Genomic DNA, 24989 nt, shown 5'->3' with positions numbered 1-24989 from the left:
CTTTCCGACAGAGGGCCTCACATTATCCTCAAACACCCTCTGGTACAATGAAGAATTCATCGTGGATTCTATGATGGTGAGCTGCCCATGCCCAGCAAAGCTGCCCAAAACCATAATATTTCCACCACGATGCTTTACAGTTGGTATCAGGTTCTTGTGGTCAAATGCTGTCTTTGGTTTTCACCAAACATGTCTTCTGGTACTGTGGCCAAATAGCCCTACCTTTGACTCATCTATCCAGAACACATTGTTCCAGAAGTGCTGGTCTTTGCCTAGGTGTTCTTTGGCAAACTTTAGTCTTGCCCTGATGTTCTTTCTGGACAGCAAAGGTTTCCCCCTGGCAAAGCTCCCATGTAGATCAAATTTGTGCAGCCTCTTTCTAATGGTAGACTCGTGCACTTTGACATCAACAGTGGCAAGAGCTACCTGTAGGTCCCGTGATGACATTCTGGGGTTCTTCGAGACTTCTTTCAGCATCTTGCGGTCTGCTCTCGGGCTGAACTTGCTGGGGCGGCCTGGCCTGAACAAGTTGGCAGTTGTTTGGAATCTTCTCCACTTGTAGATGATCTTCCAGACAGTCGAATGATTGATTTCAAATTGTTTGGAGATCTTTTTAAATCCCTTCCCAGACTCGTAGGCATCTATAACCTTCTTTCTTAAGGCCTCAGAGAGCTCTTTTGATCTAGGCATGGTGACGCCACACACGTCAACAACAAAGAGCAAACCAAACTAAATATCTGAGGTTTAAATAAGACAGGTTCCTCCAAGATCCTCTCCAACGATGTTCTCATCATTTGTACCTGAGCTGGTGCACCTGATTCTAATTTTAGTTATTTGAAGTCGTGATAAATGTAGGGGTGTACTTACATTTTCCACATGCGAAATTTGCATTTATGTTTCTTTAAATTATACAATGGACAACAAAATGTAAATGTTTCATGATATTTGTTATATTATATCACCTTTATCTATCAATATTGTTGAAATGAAGATCAAATAGCTGTATGTTGAAATATGTTGAAAAAGTCAAAACTTTACATGGGGTGTACTTACTTTTTCACGTGACTGTATATATATATATATATATATATATATATATAAATTGCAAACAATAATTAAATCTCATGGAGGAACTGAACAAAAAGAAGCAGGAGGTTCACAAAATAGCAAAGTTGTGGACGGATTATAACAAAACTTGGTGGACAAGCCGATTAGATGTTTGGTTCAAGTTCGAATCCAGATCCGACCTATCAGTGAGGATACCAGCGTAAACTGATGAGACTGGCGGAGATATGCTCTCTACCGAGTGCCGTTCAAGTTACCCTGCGCTCGTGAAAAGGAAAAGCAGGGTTAAGCAATCGTACGTGTTCCTGCGTGCATATGTCGTACATGGATGCCTGCATTTCTAAATTTCATTTTCTCGGCAACCGTTGGCCTGATTGACACATAATTTTCACCATGATATGCATCTACTCATGTATAATTTTTTAGTGATAATTATGACGTCATACGTCATGTGGTACGGACGCCATCTTGGAAAAGCTTTGCACCTCTGTATCTCTGAAACTGCTCAATCGAAAAAATTGAAACATGACGCATTGTCAAGTATTCCCCTTGGTGAATAAGATATGTTAATGATGATGCCATCGGTGCGTTAATCGTGACGTCATAATTCGACAAGTATAACTTCATCCAATCAGTATGAATTTTTTTTCTCTGCAGCTCTTGGTCCGATAGACACGAAATTTAGACCATAGGAGCGCCTCCTCATGTATAATTTTTTAATCATAATTATGACGTCATAGGTCATGTAGTACAGGCGCCATCCTGGAAAAAAAAGGAAAAACACTGCACCTCTATATCTCCGAAACTGCTCCATGGAAAATATTGAAACATGGCTCATTGTAAAGAACTCCATATGTGGAATAAGTTGTTAGCAATGACGTCATTAATGCCTTAATTATGACGTCATAATTTGACAAGTATAACACTTCGTCCAATCAGTTTGAAATTTGTTGACTGTGATCTTGGCAACAATTATGTTGGAGAATGTAAATTTATGATGTCATTGGCCACGTGTTCTGGCCGCCATATTGGATCTAAGCGAATATCGTTGAAAATCTTCTTCTCAGAAACTGATCAACCGATCAATGTGAAACTTTAACTAATTTATCAACAAGACAACTACCCATGGGAAATATCGATTGATAATGGTGACGTCATCAGTTACGTGGTCTGGCACACATAGTGGATCCAAAAAAACACTTAAAAACAGAAGAGTTGGCTCACACCAAGTCCTTCTCAAGACTGCGCAGGATAAGTATGCTATGAATACCATCTAGTTTCTAAAGTGATTCTTCACCATTGAAAGCTAAAGCCAAAAACTATACATAGCACTATATCTCAAAACGTTGTGGATGGATTATGACAATAATGGGTATTGTAGCCTATAAGGCTCAATGATGCAAGGAGGGTAGAGAGGTGGGGCTTAGACACAGACAATGTGGTAGGGTGGATGAGATATTTCTAAACATGTGCTCAGCACGCTCTATCATTTACCATTTACGAGAACTACACCACACTTGCGCTAACAGATAAGTATGAAATAACTATTCCAACCTATCTCACATTTTATCCACGTGACCAGATCCGTAACTGTGTGCAACAGTAAGGGTCATTTTGTAAGTCCGGGATAGTAGGCCTTCATATACAAGGAGTGGGAATAGACCAAAATGATAAAAGGAATGAGCGAAAACATTCATTGCCACATTCATTCAATTATAAAACACATTTTTCCTTATTCATGGTCATTATTAAACATTAATCACGATTCAATTACTAAAACAAAACGACATTGGGTGTTGCCAGAAAGGAAGGCGAAATGCTGGGTCGAAACCTTGGCACCCGCGCAGGGATCCCGGGGCATGGATCCGTGGCACAGAGGGCGTCCCCGAGGAACTCAATAGCCTATGTTAATGTGACATTTCCTCCCCGACCGAGATGTCCCGTATAAGATCCACGAGGAGCGGGGTCAGATCCCACTTCATCTTTCAATCTTTTCCGCATTTGCACAAACCTCAGTTTTGTCAGGACCAGCGCATTCTTACCTGCAGGTAAGGTGACACTTCCCTCGCTGCATGGGAACTGTTTACTGCATGCTTATCATTACAATAAAGTACCATTTACCTGCCATATTGTAGCACAAATTATCAAGGTAAACCATCGAGCAAACATTGCAATACCATTACTTTATGCCTTACCATAGAGTATACCATTGATTACTGGGGGATACCATTCACCAATCACCACGTTATTATAAGGAGAGTGGACTTCATAACCCCTTTAATCTCCAAGGTCCCCTCCCCTTTCCCTCCTGCCAAATCCTACCCTGGGTATCTAGTACGGTGATCTCTACCAACGACTGACAGAGCACGCACATCCCCATGCGGGGTCTTACATTGACACATGGATGGAGGGGATTTGATATGACGTGGGAACAGAGGAAGGAAAGGCGACGGATGTGAACGAGATGAGATCGCGGTGCTGTGCCCAGTAATTGGAACTCTTTGATGAACGACCCTTGGCATGCTGAGATCTGAAAGAAGGAAGAAAAACGCCCTTTTGCACCACTTGGCAAGCCGTGCCCTCCACGCTGTGTTGGGTTAGGTTAGGCTTACTTGCGCACTCCTGGGGGGGAAATAAATAAATAAACTTAACAAAAGCTCATTCGCAAATGAAAGTGGATTTTTCTGGGTTTTTTTCTTTTGGATATATATACATATATTAAATGAAATAATAAGAGATATATTAAATAATCAGTAATTGTAAAGAAGAATGACAAGATCGAATGAAGGGGAAACGAAATCTGGAAGGAACGTGCGATAAAGTTTCCAAGTCGATAAATATCGATAGAGAGAGAATGAGATCTCCATGGGGCATTACCAGGAAACACGACCCAAGGAAAAAGAGGCTGGATGGAGGAGGAGTTACCATTAACCATAACCCAAGGAAAGGGGGACACCACCATGAACCACAACCCAAGGAAAAGATGGGAGCTATCATTAACCACAACCCAAGGAAAGAGTAGCATTACCATTAACTACAACCCAAGGAAAGGGGGGCATTACCACGAATCACAACCCAAGGAAAGGAGGGTGGGGAGGTTTACCATAAACCATAACCCAAGGAAAGTGGAATATTACCATGAAACAGGAACCAAGGAAAAGGGGGCTAGGGAGGGGGGGAGGAGGTGTTACCATAATCCATAACCCAAGGAAAGTGGGATATTACCAGGAAACACCACCCAAGGAAAAGAGGGTGAGGAAGGGGGGGGGGGGGTGGAGTTTACCATGAACCATAACAAAAGTAAATAGTGGCATAACCACTAACCACAACCCAAGGAAAGGAGGGGAGCTACCATGAACCATAACCGAAGGAAAGGGGGGCAATACCCCAAATCACAACCCAATGAAGGGGGAGCATAACCCTGAACCACAACCCAAAGAAGGGGAGCATAATCTGAACCACAACCCAAGGAAAGGGGAGCATAATCTGAACCACAACCCAAGGAAAAGGGATCATAATCCGAACCACACCCCAATTAAAGGAGGAGCATTACCTTGAACCATAACCCAAGGAAAGGGGAGCATAATCCGAACCACAACCCTAGTAAAAGCGGTGGGAGGGGAGGGTGGCGTTACCATGCACCTGAACCACAACCCAAGGAAAGCGGGGCATTACCACAACCACGAATCACATCCCAAGGAAAGCGGGGCATTACCACAACCACGAATCACATCCCAAGGAAAGCGGGGCATTACCACAACCACGAATCACATCCCAAGGAAAGCGGGGCATTACCACAACCACGAATCACAACCCAAGGAAATCGGGGCATTACCACAACCACGAATCACATCCCAAGGAGTAGCGACATGGCATATCCTAGAAATTCCTGGTAACGTGGTTCACGGGCACCATTTTGTATCCATCGATATTTCATTGAATGAGCACACAAGCTCATCATTATTTTAAAAATGAGAAGATGCTGTTCCATGAATGCGCCAATCGATCAGAAAAGGATTTCAAAATGTACAGATTCCCTGCAAATGCCAGAAGGAAATAAATTGGGAAAATAACCTTATTCATCTGAGATGGAAACTGACTTTGGGGCCGTTTGTGTTCCAGATAAGTTGTCGTCCTATGTGTGTGTGAATGTATATGTGGTGCTATAATCATGTTGCAGTTGGTAGTTGGGTATAACTCGTAAATAGACATAAAAGTCTCCATAAAAGACTCCACTCTCTGCCGCTCCATTCCTCATCCCTCAGATCGGCAGTCTGCAGCCTTCTCACTCTCTGCAGACCTGGACAAAATTTCAAAAAGCACTCTTGAAAATCCTCTCTATCTCTTTGCTGACGACTCTACTCTCTGTCGCTCCATTCCTCATCCCTCAGATCGGCAGTCTGCAGCCTCCTCACTCTCTGCAGACCTGGACAAAATCACAGACTGGTCAAACAAGTGGAACATGTCTTTCAATCCTGACAAATCTCACACTCTTACAATGTCTCTCCGAAAGGACCGACTGGACAACCCTCCCATCTACTTTCTCAACAATCCTCTCCAAGAAGTTCTGTCGCTCAAGCTTTTGGGTCTCACTATCTGCCATGATCTTTCCTGGGAAAACCACATTTCCAAGCTGGCCTCCAAAGCCAGTCGCCAACTGGGCATCCTCCGTCGTGCGAAGTCCTTCCTTGGCACACCTGAGCTCCTCACCACATACAAGGCTTTCATCCGCAGCTCAATGGAATACTGTTCCCCCCTCTGGGCTGGTGCTCCTGCCTCACACCTTGCTCGGCTTCACGCTGTTGAGGCCAAAGCTTTCAGAATCATTGGAATCTCCTGCGATGTAGTCAACACCGAGGGCCTTTCACTCACTCACCGCAGGCAGGTTGGTGGTCTTTCTGTCTTCTACCGACTCCTCTCCGGCCTTGCTCCCCCAGCTCTCTCTGTGCTCTGTCCCCCCAATATTCCTTCAGGTCGCACAAGATCTGCCTGCAACCCTCTTATGGTTAAACTGCCAAAGTCTAGGCTCTCTGCTCACCTTCACTCTTTCATTCCCCTTTTCTCCCGCCTCTGGAACAAACTCCCCCACTCCCTTAAATCCCACTCCTCCCTCCAGGTCTTTAAAACAGCTGTTCACCACCATCTCTTATCTTCCCCCATCGAAAACCTTGATCTTTTCTACCCCCGGTAATTCACCCCAGAGTCCTTGCAGTGTTCATATGTTTTATTCCTCTCCCACCTCCCCCCAAGTCCTCCCGATGTCCCTGCTCTCAAATGTTGTGTTTGTGTCCTTCCCCCTCTTCCCCCTCTCTTTTGTGTCCTTCCCCCTCTCTCCCCATCTTGTCTGCCGCTCCCCTTGTTTTTTGTGTTTTGTGTGTCGGTTTGTCTTTTTGTGTGATTAATGTTAGCTCTTTCACGAGCCTCGAGCTTGTATACAAAAAAAAAAAAAAAAAAAAAAAAGTGTCCATATGTTTTTATACATCTCCCACCCCCCCCCCCCCCCAAAGCCCTCTCCCTCCCACAGATCTCCCGATGTCCCTGCTCTCAAATGTTGTGTTTGTGTCCTTCCCCCTCTCCCCATCTTGTCTACCGCTCCCCTTATTTTGTGTTTTATGTCGGTTTGACTTTTTGTGTGATTAATGTTAGCTCTTTCACGAGCCTCGATCTTGTATACAAAAAAAAACAATAAACAAAAAACAAAAACCCAAAGAAGAATTGGAAAAATGATTCCTTAACATAACCGATGCAAATTGAATGAGGCGGAAATTGGTCCAGTGTCTTCCTTTCGGTTTTTTGCAGGAGATTTATTATTTTTAGGTATAACTTGGAAGCCAAAGAAGAACAAACTTTGTTAGGAAATTGAGCGTTTTTCCTTGCTAAGCTTTTATATTTAAACCAACTAGTAAATAAGTATTCCTTGAGGGAATGTGACTCGACTAAGAAAGTAGCTGCGCTGTGCAACAAAGTAATTTTGAGATTTGGGTATGTTTTCTTGAAAAATGTTTTATGCCATTTGATGTTGAATTTTTATGCAATACAATGAATTAAAGTGAAATTCACTTTAATTTGTGGGGGTAATGAACAGCAGGAACTGCTACATTAAAGCTCGAGGTCCTGCTTCTTCTTCACATGATGGACAGATGCGTCTCCTTTTAGTATTAGTAACATCCCTTCCCCTTTGAGAGCAAAAACGGTGTCAAAACCCTCCCCCTCTGGGCAGGGGTCAATGAAAAACCACCTGCATCGTGGTTTATCATTTTCCATATACCGGCGAAAATCACAAGTCGTCTGCCCATTCTCACTGGTAAAGGAGGGCAGGAGGGGGGAGATGATGAGGAAAGGATTTATTTTGTACCCATGATCTGAAACTGGACCCTGTGTGCCCCGAGCACGTATGTAAAATTTGTAGGAGATTGGTCCAGCCATTTCCGATTCTATAATGATCAGACGTACATATTCTAATGATTGACCCAACCGGATTTACAGAAAATATTTTAAGCTACTCGAGCACATGGTCCATGCTAATCACCATCTATCTAATATGTACTCCCTCCAACGTAGCAATACATACCGTCATGTGTCTACCCTGTAGTGAACACCGCAGGGTGACGGATGGCCAAGCGAGCTTTAACTCCGAGGCGTATACTCAACTATGGCGGTAATGACATGTGTGGGGGTAGTGGAGGGCAGCAAGGTCCTTACCTGTACGGGCAGACACGACAAGGATTTTCCGAACCACAAACAAATAAACGTACAGGACACAGGAATTGAAAATGTAACAAATAATGGTTTAATAAAATTAAAGCAATACAATAAAAACCAATGACACTAAATTCCTAACCGAGGGATCCCCCACTCAGACTCGATTACATGACACCGGGAAAAATAAACGAATGTAAACATTAATGTGTAGTGTGGTGCGTTGGCTGATACTCTGTCTGGCGTCCTTGACCAGTCCCTGAGTCTCTGTGCGGGAAACCACGCCTTGGTGCGAAGTCACGTTCCCTGCCAAACACTGATGCGAAGCGAACAGGCCCGAGCTCCTTCCTCGTCCTTCCTGCTCGGCTGCACCGAGCCCCGATGTTCCTCTCAGGCACACACGGCACCAAGCACAACCGCCACGAGCCAACACCAAGAGAGAGAGAGAGAGAGAGAGAGAGAGAGTGAGAGAGTTGTGTCTGCCTTTCCCACTGCCCGGAACAGGAAGAGCGAAAATGCGACCAGGACAAGAGAGAGCAAGCTGAGACCGCTCGCAAGGAAGGCCAGACCGAGGAAGACGTATAACTGTGACCAGCCCGGGACAGAAAAGAGAGAAAGATGGCGGTCGCTTCGCCTTTTTGCTCCTCGTGCTGGAATGTTCTCTCCGACGTCAGCCGCGCCTCAATCAAAGAGTGCCATCGCATCAGTCTATGGCTATTAATCATTTCTTTCGGGGCGGGGCCTCACGGCCCTTCCCGGCGCCTCTTGAGATGGCTCGGCTGGTTGGCGTCGGTGGTAGTGTTCAGATCCGGTCGTCGATTATGTGGTTTAATTTAGGTGCTGAATGCATGGCTGGTCATGTAAGTGTCATAAGGAAGGGAAAACCACAAAGGCGACTATATACATGGAAGCTACCCCAACTAATTAGCATAGCTCCACCACTCACATGGAGACAAATATACACTTATGCGACATCCGGACCTACTTAGTTCCAGGAAGGTTTCTTCTTCTTCGCGGCATTCGGAGCAAACTATCATATACATTCTACCTGGACTAAGGTATTTCATTGCGTACCCACATAAACGTAACAATACATACGCCTTATTTTTTTTTGTATGATCCAAACAAGACTTGGCACAACAATAACTTGCCACAGTCTCTTCACTCAAAATGAGGTAAATATTTGTCTGGTGTGTTCCTTTTAATTTAACAGTAGTCAAAGTAGATTGGGGGGATGGAAGGGACGTATTGCATTCACTTCTGAATATCTGCGATTTGAGTTATTTTTCATTTACATCTTTTATTTGCTCCATATCCAAATGAGTCTACTGAATCAATATGTATTCTGTCATCTTCATTTCCATATCCAACTCCAACTGCTAATACTTGAAGTCGATTCTTCGTTAGGAAAGAAAACATTACTCTCAGGGTTCCAATTTCAAATTGCACGTCTAGCAGCATTCAAGAACACGATGTAATTCATTAAATATTGTAACCTTTTCATCAATAAATCTAAAATAGGTTTCTTCTGCATTGGTTCGAGATCTGTTGATTTTTTTTATTATTCAGAAAAGCCGTAACAATAAAATCTCGATCCTTGTCTATTTTTTTACGGAGAAGCATTGCATCAGTGGCAGCTGTGCACCCAGAAAATGATGCAACCAGCAAAGACAGGCTGCACACAAACCGTCACCACAAAATCTTCTTAGTACTGAACTTGTTTGTTTGTTTTTTACTGTAGTTTCTCAGAGGTATCTGCATATGAGAGCGGATATTCTATTGTGGGTGGTAATGGATGGGATGTCTCCATTATGTCTTGTTGGTGTATCATCTTGAAAATCCAAAACCACTTCTTTCCTCACCACAATTAATCCAAACATTTTGTGGGGTCAGCCATGTGCGGAGTTTGACCCAGGTCTTTCAGGAACTGGCTGGCCATGCCTGATGTTCGACGGGAGCTGATTACCTTCGCCATCAAAGGTCGATGGAGGTTATGTTTTCACCCCTGTCTGTCTGTCCGTTTGTCCGTTTGTTTGTGAACAACATATCTAAAAAGGTGGTGGACGGATTCGGACGAAATTTGGCAGAGACGTAGCGTATGCGACAAGGACGAAATGATTAGATTTTGGTGCCGGATCCGGCTACGATGATTTTTTAAGTGATTCTTCACCATTGGGAAATGGGGACAAAAACGATACATCGCAGGATATCTCAAAAAGGTGTGGGCGGATGATTTTGATTAAATGTGATTCTGTATTGTGATTTTCTGGTCTACTCTGGGATACAGGTACGGTCTCTACTGAGTGACATTCTAGCTTGGACATGGATTTGGAAATTGTTCAGGGTGCTGACGAGAATTTGCCTACTCTTTGTTAAAAGACACCGTGGATTGTTAATCACATGTCGTTCTGTCTCGTTTGTCTGTTTGTTTCTTGCAAAATCGGAAAATTTTCAGGTATATTGGTTTGTCTTGTGCATTATTCTGTCTGTCTGTTTGTCAATCACCTACAGGTCACAGTTCTAAACCGATCGTCATGAAACTTTACCAAGCTGTAGAGGTAGCCTATTAACTGAAATGCCTATTGGTTTTGAGGTCGAAGGTCATCTCGAGGTCAAATTTCTAAAATTGTCATTTCTCATTCGATTGCCGTGAAAGTTGAACAGCATTTGCATATCGAGTCACTGAATTTGGGAATCAACTGTATTTAAGGTCAAAGGTCAACTCAAGGTCAAACTAAAATCATCAACTTTCATCTGAAAAATCATCAATTTTCATTCTATTTACTTTAACATTAAACAGCAATTACATAGTGGATCACTAAAGTGGGAAACCACCTATTTTAAGGTCAAAGGTCAACTCAAGGTCAAACTTCTAAAATCATCAATTTTCATCTGAAAATCAATTTTCATCCGGTTGACCCGAGTTATGATTAAGATTGTCATTTTTAATCTTTATGAAATGGACAACTTGATGTCTCCATGGCACCTTTTTGGGGGATGGGGAAGGGGATGTTGGATCTTGCAAGTATCGTGCTCTGCAAGACGCCTTTCTTGTTTGTTTGTCACCTTACTCCTGCAGTTCTCGCCCGATTACATCCAGACCTGCTACATACAGTAGGATCACCATGACCCCAGTTAGTGCATAGGTGTGTTTTTTGTCTTTGCAGGTGGTCTTAGGGGGAGTGGAGGAAGGGGGGCGGACATTCTCTATGTAAATGTGTATCATGTAGCACCTGCTCCAGAGGCGCGTGCGATTTGCACTTCTGGAAGCAGAAGAGCTCTCTTCCGATCTCTTCTGGTCGTTCGATTTGGACTCTTCTCTTCTCGGAAGCTATTCTGCCTCTTCCCGTTATCCAACAGAAGAGGCGGTTAGAAGAGGAAGAGGAAGAAGAGGCGGAAGAGAAGAGGTTATACTTACGTAGCAAAACTTGCAAGTGAGAACACAATCTGGATATTTGCATCAACTTGTGATGTAGTGTCATCTTTGTCTAATTATTCCATCATGAGCGCGAGTAATACATGTTTGGCCGCCATCTTGCTTCTCTTCTGCCTGTTGGGCGCAAAGCAATCTTCCGGAAGAGGCTTCTGTCTTCGGAAGAGACCAAATTGCACACGCCTCTGGTGGGACAAGTCACTAACGTTTGCAGTACAGTATTCCTGTCCCCACGTTTTCCAGTGCAGTGAGATGTTTTGAATCATAAGCAGTAGGTATGTTTTTGCTTCATGCACATAACACGGGTTATATTTATTTTTATTTCCGGGAGCGATTGAGGGAGCTGTCAGTTGCCTATACACCGCCCAAATAAAGGTATGTGTAAGAAGGTGCTGCATGCTTAGAAGAAGGTTGCCTCTGCTCGTCTTTATAAAATACCTTGTGTTGAAAATTTTCACGTATAGCTTTGGCTCTAAACTTTGTTGATCATATCTTGGGCTGACCTGATAATTGTTTTCGTTCCTTTCCAATAAATATACGGGTTTAGCAGACTCGGTCAGCAGCGACAGCACAGCTTCGCCCCCAGCAAATGATGCTACCCGCAGCCATGTGCTGCACACAAAAGAATAAGAAGAAGCATGTTGGATATCTGAGATATCCATCGCATTTAATTGGTGTGCTTGTTAATACGATGGAAACAACAGCTCGTTTTAAGTAAGTCTTGAAAGGACGTTTGCAAGTGCTTTGAGCGCAAACGCTGTTAGCAGTAAAAAGGAAAACACACATGAGGTGCAAGGGAGCTGTACTCACGATGAAAGAGTAGAGTATGAAAGAGAAAACTGTCGTCCATTTTGAATAGACATCCAGAATGCAGTTTTTACAACAACGGGCAGATCGTTGTGTATACATGGTAGAAGCTCGTGGAAGAGCTAGAGCAGAATGGAATGGAACACGTGGTAGAAAAGAGGAACACTTGAGTGGAGGTGAGCAGTGAGCCTGGATTTGGGGAGTTTGACATGAAGAGGTTTATTGGCAGACCATGTGTGTACTCTGCAGAAAGATTGAAGGGACAGAACCAGGAGAGGGCAGTTACAGAGGGTGCAAGATCAAACTAGAAGGGCACTCGCTAGAGCGCATACCTCCACTAAGATGAACAGTTTATGTTTTGTATCTGCTGATAGGTCAGATCTGAATCCAGACCTGGACCAAAATCGAATCGGTCTGTTCTTGTCACCTATTAAACTCATCCACCAAGTTGTCGTAACTCGTCCACAACTTTTTGTAATATCGTGCTATATATCGTCTTTGGCGAATCGATCAATGGTGAAGAATCACTTAAGAAGTTTAAAAATTCTCGTATCCGGATCCGTATTCAGATTTTCCCTGAAATCAAATCGATTCATCCTTGCCACACACTCAACCTTTCGACCAACTTTCGTTCAAATCTGTCCACAACTTTTTGAGATATGGAGCTATATATCGGTTTTAGACCCATCACTCAATGGTGAAGATCGAATCTCTTTAAAAATGTATCTGATCCGGATTCGGATGTTCAACAAAATCAAATAAATTGGTCTTTGTCACACACAACCCATCTACCAAGTTTCGTCAGAATTTGTGAACAACTTTTTTAGATATCGTGCTATATATCGGTTTTAGCCATACCTCTCAATGTTGAAGAATCAATTTAAAAATCTCAGATCCAGTTGTGGATCGGGATCTTCAGTAAAATCGAATCACTTCGTCCATGTCACATACCAAAGCACAAAGCTCTCACCAAATTTCGTCCGAATCCGTCCACAACTTTTTGAAATATCATGTTCACAAACAAACGGACAAACAGACAGACAGACAGACAGACAGGGCTGAAAACATAACTTCCATGCACCTTCGGTGGCGGAGAATACAGAGGCCACAAATATGTCTGCAATGCTTAAGTAAAAGGCCTAGACACACAGCTTCATTATGGAAGATCCAAATGATTTTGAGGGCCTTGATTGAGGGCATCAAGAAGGGCAAGGTGTGAGGCAGGTCTGCCAGCCAAAAGGGACAGAAGTACTCCCTCAAGCTGCGAATGGGAGCCTTCTAGGTTGACGAACGTTCCGTCTGCTCAAGGAAAGACTTTTGACGATGGACGACGCCCAGTCGGCGGATGGCTTTAGAGGCCATCTTGGAAATATGGTCTGCCCAAGAAATATCATGGCTGAGGTGGAAGGTGATGGAACGGTCACTCCGTTTCTTTGACAGAGGAGACCGTGCACACTGCAGCGTGCGGAATAGTCTTAATTTTGTTAGGATCATTTATTGAACAACAAGTCGGTTGGCACTACATTTTTGTTTGATTAAAAACATGTTTTGCACATTGCTTGTGACTGTCAATTCCCTGTTGTGCGGGAATAATGTGACTAGTTCCTAGCGCAATAACCGGAGCATTATTCTACCGGTGAGTAGTGGGACAGAGGTGCAATATGAATCCTCGCCAAGTGAGAGAATTGACAGGGATAGCAGAAGGAAATCTTTTGCCAGTCGCCTATGATTGCTCCACGCACACAAAAACACGCGGGCGCACGCACACAGACGGGCCGTTCTCCAGGGAATGTTCGAGGCGGAATTGCAGGCATTATGATTCTTGTTGCTGTCTGCTTCTTGAAAGCAAATCCTCGATTGGACCTTGCAATCCTAATATTCACATTTGATTGAACCCAATTTTAGCCAATTTGAGTAATTATTATTCCCAATTAGGCCCACGCTTCATTGAACTTTCCAATATCGCAATTCCGACATGAATTATGTAAGAAGGCTAACCTATGATGTGCAGGTATTAAGAATTAAAAAAAAAATTCTGACAACAACATAGCCTGATGGAACAGCTGTGAAGATCACGAGAATCATCTCAAATATGGCTTCATTCCAAATTGGACAAGGCTTCAATTTCCATCCGAGACAGAAATATCTATCTGCGGACACATCCTGTAAAATCGAATTGTAATTTGCATCTCTCGGTTCCAAATGAATATCTAATGCGCGTTCAAGCACAAAACCCCTTCGGCTTAACGCAAATTCCTCGCGGCTCATTCTTCGGAGATGAAGGCTCTATCGTACAGTCGTGAAATATTGATGAAGGTGAAGCTTTCTTTTTCTGGCCATTGTCATTCTGCGGATGCTGCGAGGTGCGTTCATCCCACCGCAATTATCTGGTGTTGCCACAATCCGGGGGATCGGTGGTCGTCGTGTTGAGACCCCCCCCCTCCCCTCACCCCCTTGCTATGGCAGCCTCATCCCATCACCAATCCCCAGCAACAATCCTCTTGGGGGGACACAGCAGAAATGTGCATAGTGGTGAATATCACACTTTTCCAACGTCCCACAATTATCCGCGTGTTTCGAACCATCCGCCAGCATCGTGGTTAGGGTTAGGGTTCGGTTTAGGGTTGTTAGGGTTAGGGTTGTTAGGGTTAGGGTTCGGTTTAGGGTTGTTAGGGTTAGGGTTAGGGTTGTAAAGGTTAGGGTTGTTAGGGTTAGGGTTGTTAGGGTTAGGGTTGTTAGGGTTAGGGTTAGGGTTGTTAGGGGTAGGGTTGTCAGGGTTAGGGTTGTTAGGGTTAGGGTTGTTAGGGTTAGGGTTGTTAGGGTTAGGGTTGTTAGGGTTGTTAGGGTTAGGGTTGTTAGGGTTAGGGTTGTTAGGGTTAGGGTTGTTAGAGTTGTTAGGGTTAGGGTTAGGGTTGTTAGAGTTGTTAGGGTTAGGGTTAAGGTTGGTAGGGTTAGGGTGAGGGTTAAGGTTGTTAGGGTTAGGGTTAGGGTTAAGGTTGTTAGGGTTAGGGTTAAGGTTGTTAGGGTTAGGGTTAGGGTTAAGGTTGTTAGGGTTAGGGTTAGGGGTGTTAGGGTTAGGTCACCGCAGACAGACATGTGTGCCCTGGGCACATAGGCACACATGTCTGATGAGCTTTCTGTGTCTATGATCTGATGTCGATCTGCGGTGATAAGATGCCGTCATCGACCAATATTAATATGGCTACAGGAATTCGATCCATTTGGATTGTTATAATAGTTATTATCCCAGGTTCTGCATGTACACGACATTTCATGTATTCTCTGGACTATAATGGTCTTCATGATTATGGCTGCTCATACCAACAACAGCTTGATTAAAAAATAATCCATTTTTCTGCTGATATTGTACATAATCGGAAATTCTCATCTCATTCCGGAGTGCCACACTCAGAGGACAACCGTCCAAGTAAATATGGTGGGATTGGGAGACAGAAATTACCTGGATGCACAATCTGAATACATCCATGATTGGTGCTTAAAATAAGCATACAGGATAAATTAAGTTCGATTGTTCATTTCTCGGTAGAGGGTTCATTTTTGGGGTTTCCAGTCTGGGGTTTGATTACCGATTGACTGATTGGTGTTTCAAGGTGGGAGCGTTAAGTCGCAAAGTACGCCATTCCTGCGGATGGACGTTATAAGCCGGGAACACGTCTTCTAACATGACTTGGCAAACGTTAAATATCCCTCGGTGTCACTTGTGAAGAGTAGACGAGTTATCGCTGGCACGCTGGCTAAATTACAAGATGCTTTTCTAACCTACAAGGGGGCACTGCATCAGCAGCACAGCCGCACTCCCAGATAAATATACTACACACAGTCATATGCTACATAAGAAAGGCAAATAAGTATAGGTGAGTTATCGCCGGCACTCTGAGCAAATTACAATTTCCCCTGCCAGCTCAGGCTGAACGCCAGGCCTAGCCAGCCAGTTCGTGAAAGGCCTGGGCCAAACTTTCTTCTTGGCCGACTGTACAGTAATGTGTGATTAATTGGGGCCGTTAAATAAGTAGTAGAAGTTTATTATATACCAAGACTTGCAACATATGATGTAAGCACAGAGGAACAACATTTTTTGTTCATTACCACCGCCACTGAAGGTGGTGGAGGTTATGTTTTCACACCTGTCTGTTTGTTATAACGAAAATTGAAATATTTTGTCATATGTCAGTCTGTCTCGTCACTTGCGAAAATCGAACATTATTTGATTTTTGGATTCGAATTCGAATTTTTTATTCGATAAAATTGAAGATATTATTTATTTATTTTAATTACACAATTAATCAGTCAATTATTTATTTTCTTTCTCGTCTGGCCAATATTTCAGGCACCTTTTACGTTTGGAAGCTGATATTTGGACACGAAAGTGACCAAGTGATTTGGGTTTAAACGGTATTTTTAATTATCAATTAATCGATTAATTATTATTTAATTTTTAGATTAATTAATTGATTTTCAAAAGGTAACAGATTCAGAGGAAACATTGGTGGTTTAGGTATGTGTTACATGGTCCTCCCGGTAACTACCTGGTCTTGGTGACCCCCGGACCGTGGGAGGACCCCGCCAGAAAGATATCTGATTTATACGCGTTCGTAATGCAATCAAGAGGAAAGACACAAACAATTCAGGTCAATAAGCAACCCCACACCAAGGATCCGGATCAATTAATAATATATTCTCAATCCATCAACAACAATCAACAATCAATCAGCAATATTACTAAGATGGCCATCTCATATATTTCCCCCCTTTCCCCACTCAATAGACAATAGTCACTGTCCCTCACAATGTCTCTGGGCCCCTCCAGACCAAGGTGAAGGTCGACTTCTCCGCACACGGGCGGTTGAACGGACACCTGGCTGACGTGCTCCAAACGTGCACGTCGCGTACCGGGAACAGCTGCTGCAGCGCACACCTCCTTGCAAAGCAAAGCGGGCAAAGCAAAGCGCGGCTCGCAAAGCGCGCGAGGCCCAAGGTGCGACCCGTACAGGCCCTCGGAGGCGTCGAGGCGAACAGTGCCGGACGCTTGGTTCCTTCCAGGAAGCCACGGCAACCTGACACGTAACAGGCAATCACCCCGCGCAGGTAACTCCTCTCGCCAGACGGGCTTTTCAAACTCAGCGTTCCCAACGCTAATCAATATCGACCCCGCTCGCGTCGGAGCTGGGCGAGGAGCAGAAGATGGCCGCTTTCTCCCGGACCTCCTGTCTTTTTCTTCTTCCGGTTCACCATCCCGTTTCCGGTCTCCTGTTATCCGGAGCCTCTCTAACCATTTAACCACAACAACCTTTAATAGAATAAACATTAATAAGCAATGACCTGAATAGTAATTCACGTAAACCCGGAATCCGTAACACTCCCCCGCTTCAAGAAAGAAAGTTTGAACCCAGCGAAAACTTTCTTTGCAGGCCAACTTTGATAAAAAAAAAAAAATCACACCCCAAATCATCCGTTCCCCCCAAGCACAATTATCGCATCTCAAAAATGAAGCAACAAACTTTCACCAAAACCCCCCAGAGATTCCAAGGTAATTCCCTCTAGACCAAGCGTCAACAACTTCTAGTTGCTCTTGGATGGAGGCCCAGCTGAGTACTCACTACATGGACGCCTTAAGGAATGTGGGGTTCACGGTTAGTCCGGGGAGGAAAGTTCATTACATGGACGCCTTTAAGAACGTGGAGTTCACGGTTAGTCCGTGCAGGAACGTTCCCTACCGGGATGCCTTTTAAGAACGTGGCGTTCACGGTTAGCCCGTGTAGGAGCCCAGGCTAGGCGGCTCCGCCGTATATAGAGTGCTTCAACTTCTCCGGACTCCTAACAGTTACGGTGGGACCCCTTGTCCCAGCAGTCACCTGACTGGCGGTCTCCTTCTCGGCCAGTCCTCTGCCAATCATTCTTTCGGGAGATGCCGTAACTCTGGGAGCCTCCATATTAATATCGGCTGCTGCCAACACCAAAACTACCGCCAAGTGGTCCTCTTCTGTAGACCTCTCGACGCCTACGAAATGCCTTCCCTACTGTTATGGTCCGACCCTCCAAATCCTTACCATTCCAATTTTTCTCTGCCTCCCTGGCGTCTTTTGTGCTTGCAAACGTGACAAAGCCGAACCCTCTTGACCGTTGCGTTTCCCTGTCTTTTACCACCCGCACTTCCACCAGTGGCCCATACCTGTTGAAGACAGAGGTCAGAACTTCTTCCTAAGTGTTGAAGTTCAGTCCCCCTACAAATAACTTGGCACTTTTGTCGCCATCCCGAGCTGGGGTGGTTTTATTTCCCCTGCGGTGCTCTTTACCCACCCTCGGGTTACCATAAATTTGCCCCCCGGCCAAATCATTCCCGATAATCACAGATACTCCCTCTACAGGAAGCGTGGCTTGTAAACCGGCGGTGACCGGTCCTGACACCAAATCGGATTCCAAATGGATAACATGAAGTGGGGCACTAACACAGCCACCGATCCCTTGTAACCGAACCCTATCACCAGTTGCGGTACTCTTTGACAATGGCAAAATGCCTTCAAGCATTAAGGATTGATGGGCTCCTGTGTCCCTCAATACCCTAACAGGTCTTGGGTTAATCAAGTCACCCTCGAGTGAGACCAACCCCTCATAAATAAATGGTTGGTCACTCTTCTGTGAGCAATTTCTTACGCTTGCCATCGCATTCAGAGTTGTAATAGTCGGACTCCGCTCTGGGTTTTCCCTTTTCATGAGGTAACAACTGGACATCAAGTGTCCAGGTTTTTTGCAAAAAGCGCAAGTAGGTCCGGAGGAAAAACTCGTGGTCTGCCTCGGGCCCCCCGAAAAATAAGTTTGTCCTGGGCCCGTCGCCCTGTGATTTCGAACAGTTCGGGTATCAGCGTTGACCCCATAATCATCTCGAGGCCGCCGCCATGTATTGGTGTTCTCCGCACCTGCTGTTCCACAACTCCCCTGCAGAAATCTAGGCGAGGAGTTAGATTCGTGGACCCCTATCCGGTGTGTTAAGGCATAATCATCTGCCATGGTGGCTGCGTCCCACAACTTCGGTACTTTCCTTTCCTGCAGGTACACTTTGATGTCCTCGTGGACACACTGTTGAAATTCCTCCACCAAGATCAAGTCACGCAATGCTTCCAAGTCGTTCCCGACTCCTTTTGACTCACACCACCGATCAAACATGTTTTCTTTCACTCTGGCAAACTCCACATGGGTCTCACTCTCCCTCTTCCTGGCATTCCTGAATTTTTGCCGGTAAGCTTCAGGAACCAACTCATAGGCTTTGAGAATGTGCTTCTTCAATACCTCATAATCTGCACATTGATCCATTGGTAGCGCCGAATAAATATCTTGAGCTTTACCCACCAGCACACTTTGCACTAGTATGGTCCAGGCCTCCTCCGGCCAGTTTAACTGTCGAGCCACTTTCTCAAAGTGTGGAAAAAATTTAGCGACTTCCTTTTCACTGAAGGGTGGAACCAGCCTCACATGTCTGCCCACATCCCAGGTGTTCTGGCTAGGTGTCGGCCCAGTCAGCAAGGGTGGTACCTCTCCCCGTTCTCTCATTAACTCCAGCTCCTTTAATTTAATTTCTTGCTGAAGCTCCATGTCACGTTCCTTTAATTCCCTTTCCGCTTTTCTCTCCTCTGCTTCGAGTTCCCTTGCAGCTCTCCTCTCCTCTGCTTTTCTCCCTTCTAACCTTTCCTGGAGTTCTCGTTCCACTCTCCTTTCCTCTGCTTGTTTCTCTTCTCTCCTCTCTTCTGCTTTCCTTTCCTCTGTTTTCATCCTTTCTAACCTTTCCTGGAGTTCTCGTTCCACTCTCCTTTATTCTTCTGCTCTTTCCTTTTCCGCTTTCCTTTCTTCTTCTTTTCACCTTTCCTGGAGTTCTCGTTCCACTCTCCTTTCCTCTGCTTGTTTCTCTTCTCTCCTCTCTTCTGCTTTCCTTTCTTCTTCTTTGAACCGTTCCTGGCTCCGTAATTGCAACTCCAGTTTCCGGAGCTCAACGTCTTCTGGTTCTTCGGGTAGCCACTCCCAGGCTAACTCGTCCCATGTTCCTAATCCCACCATAGATTGTATCACCGCGGTCTGCAACTCTGCCTTCCTCAAATTAGTTCGGACCTCCAAGTTAAAATGTTTGGCCCATTTCAAGAGGTCCGATTTTAGTAACGCTCGGAACTGTGCCTCACTCGGGGTTACCGCAAAGTTCTGTGCCACAAACGCCATGGTGCCTATCATTAACACCTGTTAACCTTCCCCCAAGACTTTACCACAATTTCCCAAAAATTTACCAATTAATAATTAATTAATAAATTTTAATTAATAACAATATTATTTTATTATTTATACAATTTTATATCCCGGAATTCAATTGGACGAGCCCCCAATTCTGTTACGTGGTCCTCCCGGTAACTACCTGGTCTTGGTGACCCCCGGACCGTGGGAGGACCCCGCCAGAAAGATATCTGATTTATACGCGTTCGTAATGCAATCAATAGGAAAGACACAAACAATTCAGGTCAATAAGCAACCCCACACCAAGGATCCGGATCAATTAATAATATATTCTCAATCCATCAACAACAATCAACAATCAATCAGCAATATTACTAAGATGGCCATCTCATATATTTCCCCCCTTTCCCAACTCACGACCCCTCAATAGACAATAGTCCTTGTCCCTCACAATGTCTCTGGGCCCCTCCAGACCAAGGTGAAGGTCGACTTCTCCGCACACGGGCGGTTGAACGGACCTCTGGCTGACGTGCTCCAAATGTGCACGTCGCGTACCGGGAACAGCTGCTGCAGCGCACACCTCCTTGCAAAGCAAAGCGGGCAAAGCAAAGCGTGGCTCGCAAAGCGCGCGAGGCCCAAGGTGCGACCCCGTACACGCCCTCGGAGGCGTCGAGGCGAACAGTGCCGGACGCTTGGTTCCTTCCAGGAAGCCACGGCAACCTGACACGTAACAGGCAATCACCCGCGCAGGTAACTCCTCTCGCCAGACGGGCTTTTCAAACTCAGCGTTCCCAACGCTAATCAATATCGACCCCGCTCGCGTCGGAGCTGGGCGAGGAGCAGAAGATGGCCGCTTTCTCCCGGACCTCCTGTCTTTTTCTTCTTCCGGTTCACCATCCCGTTTCCGGTCTCCTGTTATCCGGAGCCTCTCTAACCATTTAACCACAACAACCTTTAATAGAATAAACATTAATAAGCAATGACCTGAATAGTAATTCACCTAAACCCGGAATCCGTAACATATGCTATTTGGCAATTGATTAAGCAATTAATTATTTTACGATTGTTACCCTCAGCAGAGGAGAGGGTATTGCATTTGAGTCTGTTTGTTTGTCTGTTTGTTTGTTTGTCTGTTTGTTTGTTTGTCTGTTTGTTTGTTTGTCTGTTTGTTTGTTTGTTTGTCTGTTTGTCCGTACAGAATAAATATGATTTTCTCTGCAACCGTTGGTCCGATTGACAGGAAATTTTCACCATAGGTGCAACTCCACCTGAATAATTTTAAGTGATAATTATGACGTCATAGGTTACGTGGTTCGGCCGCCATCTTTGAAAAATCGAAAAACTTTGCACCTCTATTTCTCGGAAAGCGCTGAATAGAAAAAATTGAGATGGCTCATTGTAAAGAGATCTCCATGGGGAACAAGTGAATCCTCTTGGATTGCGCTGAGGTTCGGGCTTGGAATTTCTAGGAGGAAGTATAATTTGTATGCAATGAAAGTACATATAATATGGGATCGAGTAAGATCGAGTAAGCTTCACCAGTGCGCGTGCGCGAATTTACGTCACGTCGGCAGCGAGAAGGCGTTCCCCAACACGAACCAATCAGGAACTGCCACGCCCACTTATATGATCTCCGAATTCCTGTGACAGGAATTAGCGTTACACTGGCTGGAAGTCAATCGCTAAAGGCGCTTCCTCAGCGCCAATCACCAGTGCGCGTGCGTGAATTTACGTCACGTCGGCAGCGAGAAGGCGTTCCCCAACACGAACCAATCAGGAACTGCCACGCCCACTTATATGATCTCCGAATTCCTGTGACAGGAATTAGCGTTACACTGGCTGGAAGTCAATCGCTAAAGGCGCTTCCTCAGCGCCAATAAAATATGTTGATGATGATGTCATAGGTGCCTCCATTATGACGTCATAATTCGACAAGTACAAAACTTCATCCTATCAAGGTGAAATTTCTTGAGCGCCATGTGGAGAAACTGGTGGAGAACAAATGATGACGTCATCGGTCACGTGGTTCGGCCAGCATCTTGGAAAAACCAAAAAACTTTGCACCTCTATATCTCTGAAAGCGCTGAATAGAAAAAATTGACACATGGCTCATTGTAAAGAACTCTCCATGGCGAATAAAATATTTTAATGATGATGTCATAGGTGCCTACATTATGACGTCATAATTCGACAAGTACAAAACTTCATCTGATCAAGATGAAATTTCTTGAGCATAATCTAGGAATAAATTACTTTAGAAAAAAAAATAATGATGTCATCGGTCACGTGGTTCGGCCGCCATATTTGTTTTAACACAAAAGCCTTAAAAACCACTGAAAACACATCCTGGTGACGGTCTGCAATCTCTGATTGCTCTTTCTTGTTTGTATTGTATTTTGGGGAAAATAATGACTTTCTTTATTTGAGGGTTACCCCAGGTAGATGAACGGTGTGCCACATCAGTGATCTCGTGCCATTATAACATAAATAAAGAAGAAATGTATAACATGAATGTTTGAGTTGAACTCAAGACAAATGTTGTTTCAAAAAGAAGAAGAAGAAGGTAGTGTCCTCATGTTTCCGGATTTCCAATATGTGTCTTAACACAATCTCATGAACATTGTTTTGGACAAGGCTGTCTTTTTATACCAAGGCCATGCTTTTTCTTGCCCCCAGAAGCCATATCTATCCCAACGGTATCCAGTTCAGTGTTGTCAGGACACAGGCTTGGGTAATCAGCGTCAGACAGCTGCGAGTCATTAGCTGCCAGCTGGCTCACCCGGTCCTTGTTTAATGCCCGTTTCCCGGGAGACGCCCGGGCGACTTTAAAGTACCGTGGCACAGAATGGACACGCCATCACGTTGATGGAGCTAAGATGGCGGCACGCTTCCCACCTTCGTGTATTTGGCACCACAGCAGTGGAGGCTTTCAAAGGACTCTTTCCTAAGCATGTAGGTACATGATAGTCTCTTCTACTCGCTTAACTCCCTTCAAGAACCCACTCACCCCAATAAAACTCCTTTCTGCTTCTCTCACCTGTCGAACCTATTTTATGTCGACATCCAAATTCCCTGCGGTTGTGTGTTCAGTCCACCAGACATCCAGAAAGGAGTATCTTGAACTTGTATGCTGCTTAAGGGAGAAGTTTTTAGTCTTTTTTGGCTTTTGTCTTTTTTTTTGTCTTTTTTGGTTTTTGATCTTTGTCTACATAAAAACTGAATTCCAGAATTGTCCACAAATAACTACAAGTGAGAAGGACAAACTTGTGAAATCGTACAAGGCAAAATTGTCATGTAGACTCACATTGAAACATTTTGTACTCTACAATGTTGAAGACTCACCGAGGAGCTTGTTGTAACATTGTAACGTGGGAATCATTTTATATGTCCTTGTCTGTTGTGGTTGTGGCATTGTCTTTGTAATTGTTTCCTCCACAAAGATGCATGGATATTATGTTTTCACCGCGTCTGGTTGTTTGTCTGCGTTTGTCTCTGTATGTGAACAGAATATCTCAAAAACTTGTGGACGGATTCGGCAAAAGTTTCGTGGAGAGTTTGGGTGTGTGACAAGTAAGAATTGATTCAATTTGAGTGAAGATTCGAATCCGGATCAGATAATATTAAAGTGATTCTTCACCATTGAGAGATATGGCATGATATTTCAAAAAGTTGTGGAGGGATTTGAACAAAACTTGTTGGACAGGTTGTGTGTGTGCCAAGGACAAATTGATTAAATTTTGGTGCAGATTCGAATCCGGATCCAGATACGAGACATAATTTTTCAAGTGATTCTTGACCATTGAGTAATTGGTTTTCCCTCTATACCAAGTGCCGTTCTAGTTTAAGACTAGAAAGACCATCATGCGGTTTTGTACAGCATGTGCCCACCATGTTGGCCACCTGTGTTAGTTTCCTGACGGCCTTAAAAGTCAGGAGCTGTACCAATTGCCTTGCTGGATCGATGCACAAAGCAATGGTGATAGTCTGTCAAATTGCTTTCATCATCAAAGATTCGATTTTGAAGATAAGGAAAATGTAAAGTAATGATTTTCCATCAAAATGTGTAATATATATACAGGGTGTCTCAATAAAATGTATACAGACTTTATATATCGTAACCTATACTAATCTTGCCGAAGTGTACAAAATTTCTCATGAATTTTTACGGCATTTCCATCATTTTGAAGTAGTTTGTGGATTTTTTTTTCCCATACTCCAAGACCATTTTCAGTCGCATTTCTCCAAAAGCTGCTTGAATACACTTTCAGGTCTTTAATTATATATACTGTATATATAAAGTTAATATAAAATTAATATATATATCTATCTATAATTCCAGTAATCTCTGTGTGTATGTTTGTATGTTTGTATGTTTGTATGTTTGTATGTTTGTATGTTTGTATGTCTGTATGTCTGTGACCGCTGTTTCTCGACAACCACGGGTCCGATATACTTTAAACTTGCCAGGTATATTGCTGGGGACCCGAGGATGTGCCTTTTCAAGGTTTCATATTAATCGGAGAAGTAGTTACCGAGCTATGTCCAAAAAACGATTCAACCAATCAGAGAGCAGCGAGCTATCACGTGTGCCGAACGTGGGGAACAGACTCTGCCTCGGACGGCACATTTGAGAGCGTATTCATTTATTTCACGTTGGAAAACTATGTTGCCGTTAAACTATGTTTTAAAACTAATTAAAACTAATTTGCGATTCATTGTAACTGCGATTTGCGACCTTCCGGACAGTGAAGAC

This window comes from Myxine glutinosa, chromosome 13 (assembly GCF_964187855.1).
Source record: "Myxine glutinosa chromosome 13, kmMyxGlut1.1, whole genome shotgun sequence".
NCBI classification, from domain to species: Eukaryota; Metazoa; Chordata; class Myxini; order Myxiniformes; family Myxinidae; genus Myxine; species Myxine glutinosa.
The sequence above is the reverse complement of the archived record's forward strand: the minus strand, read 5'-3'. Positions refer to the sequence as shown.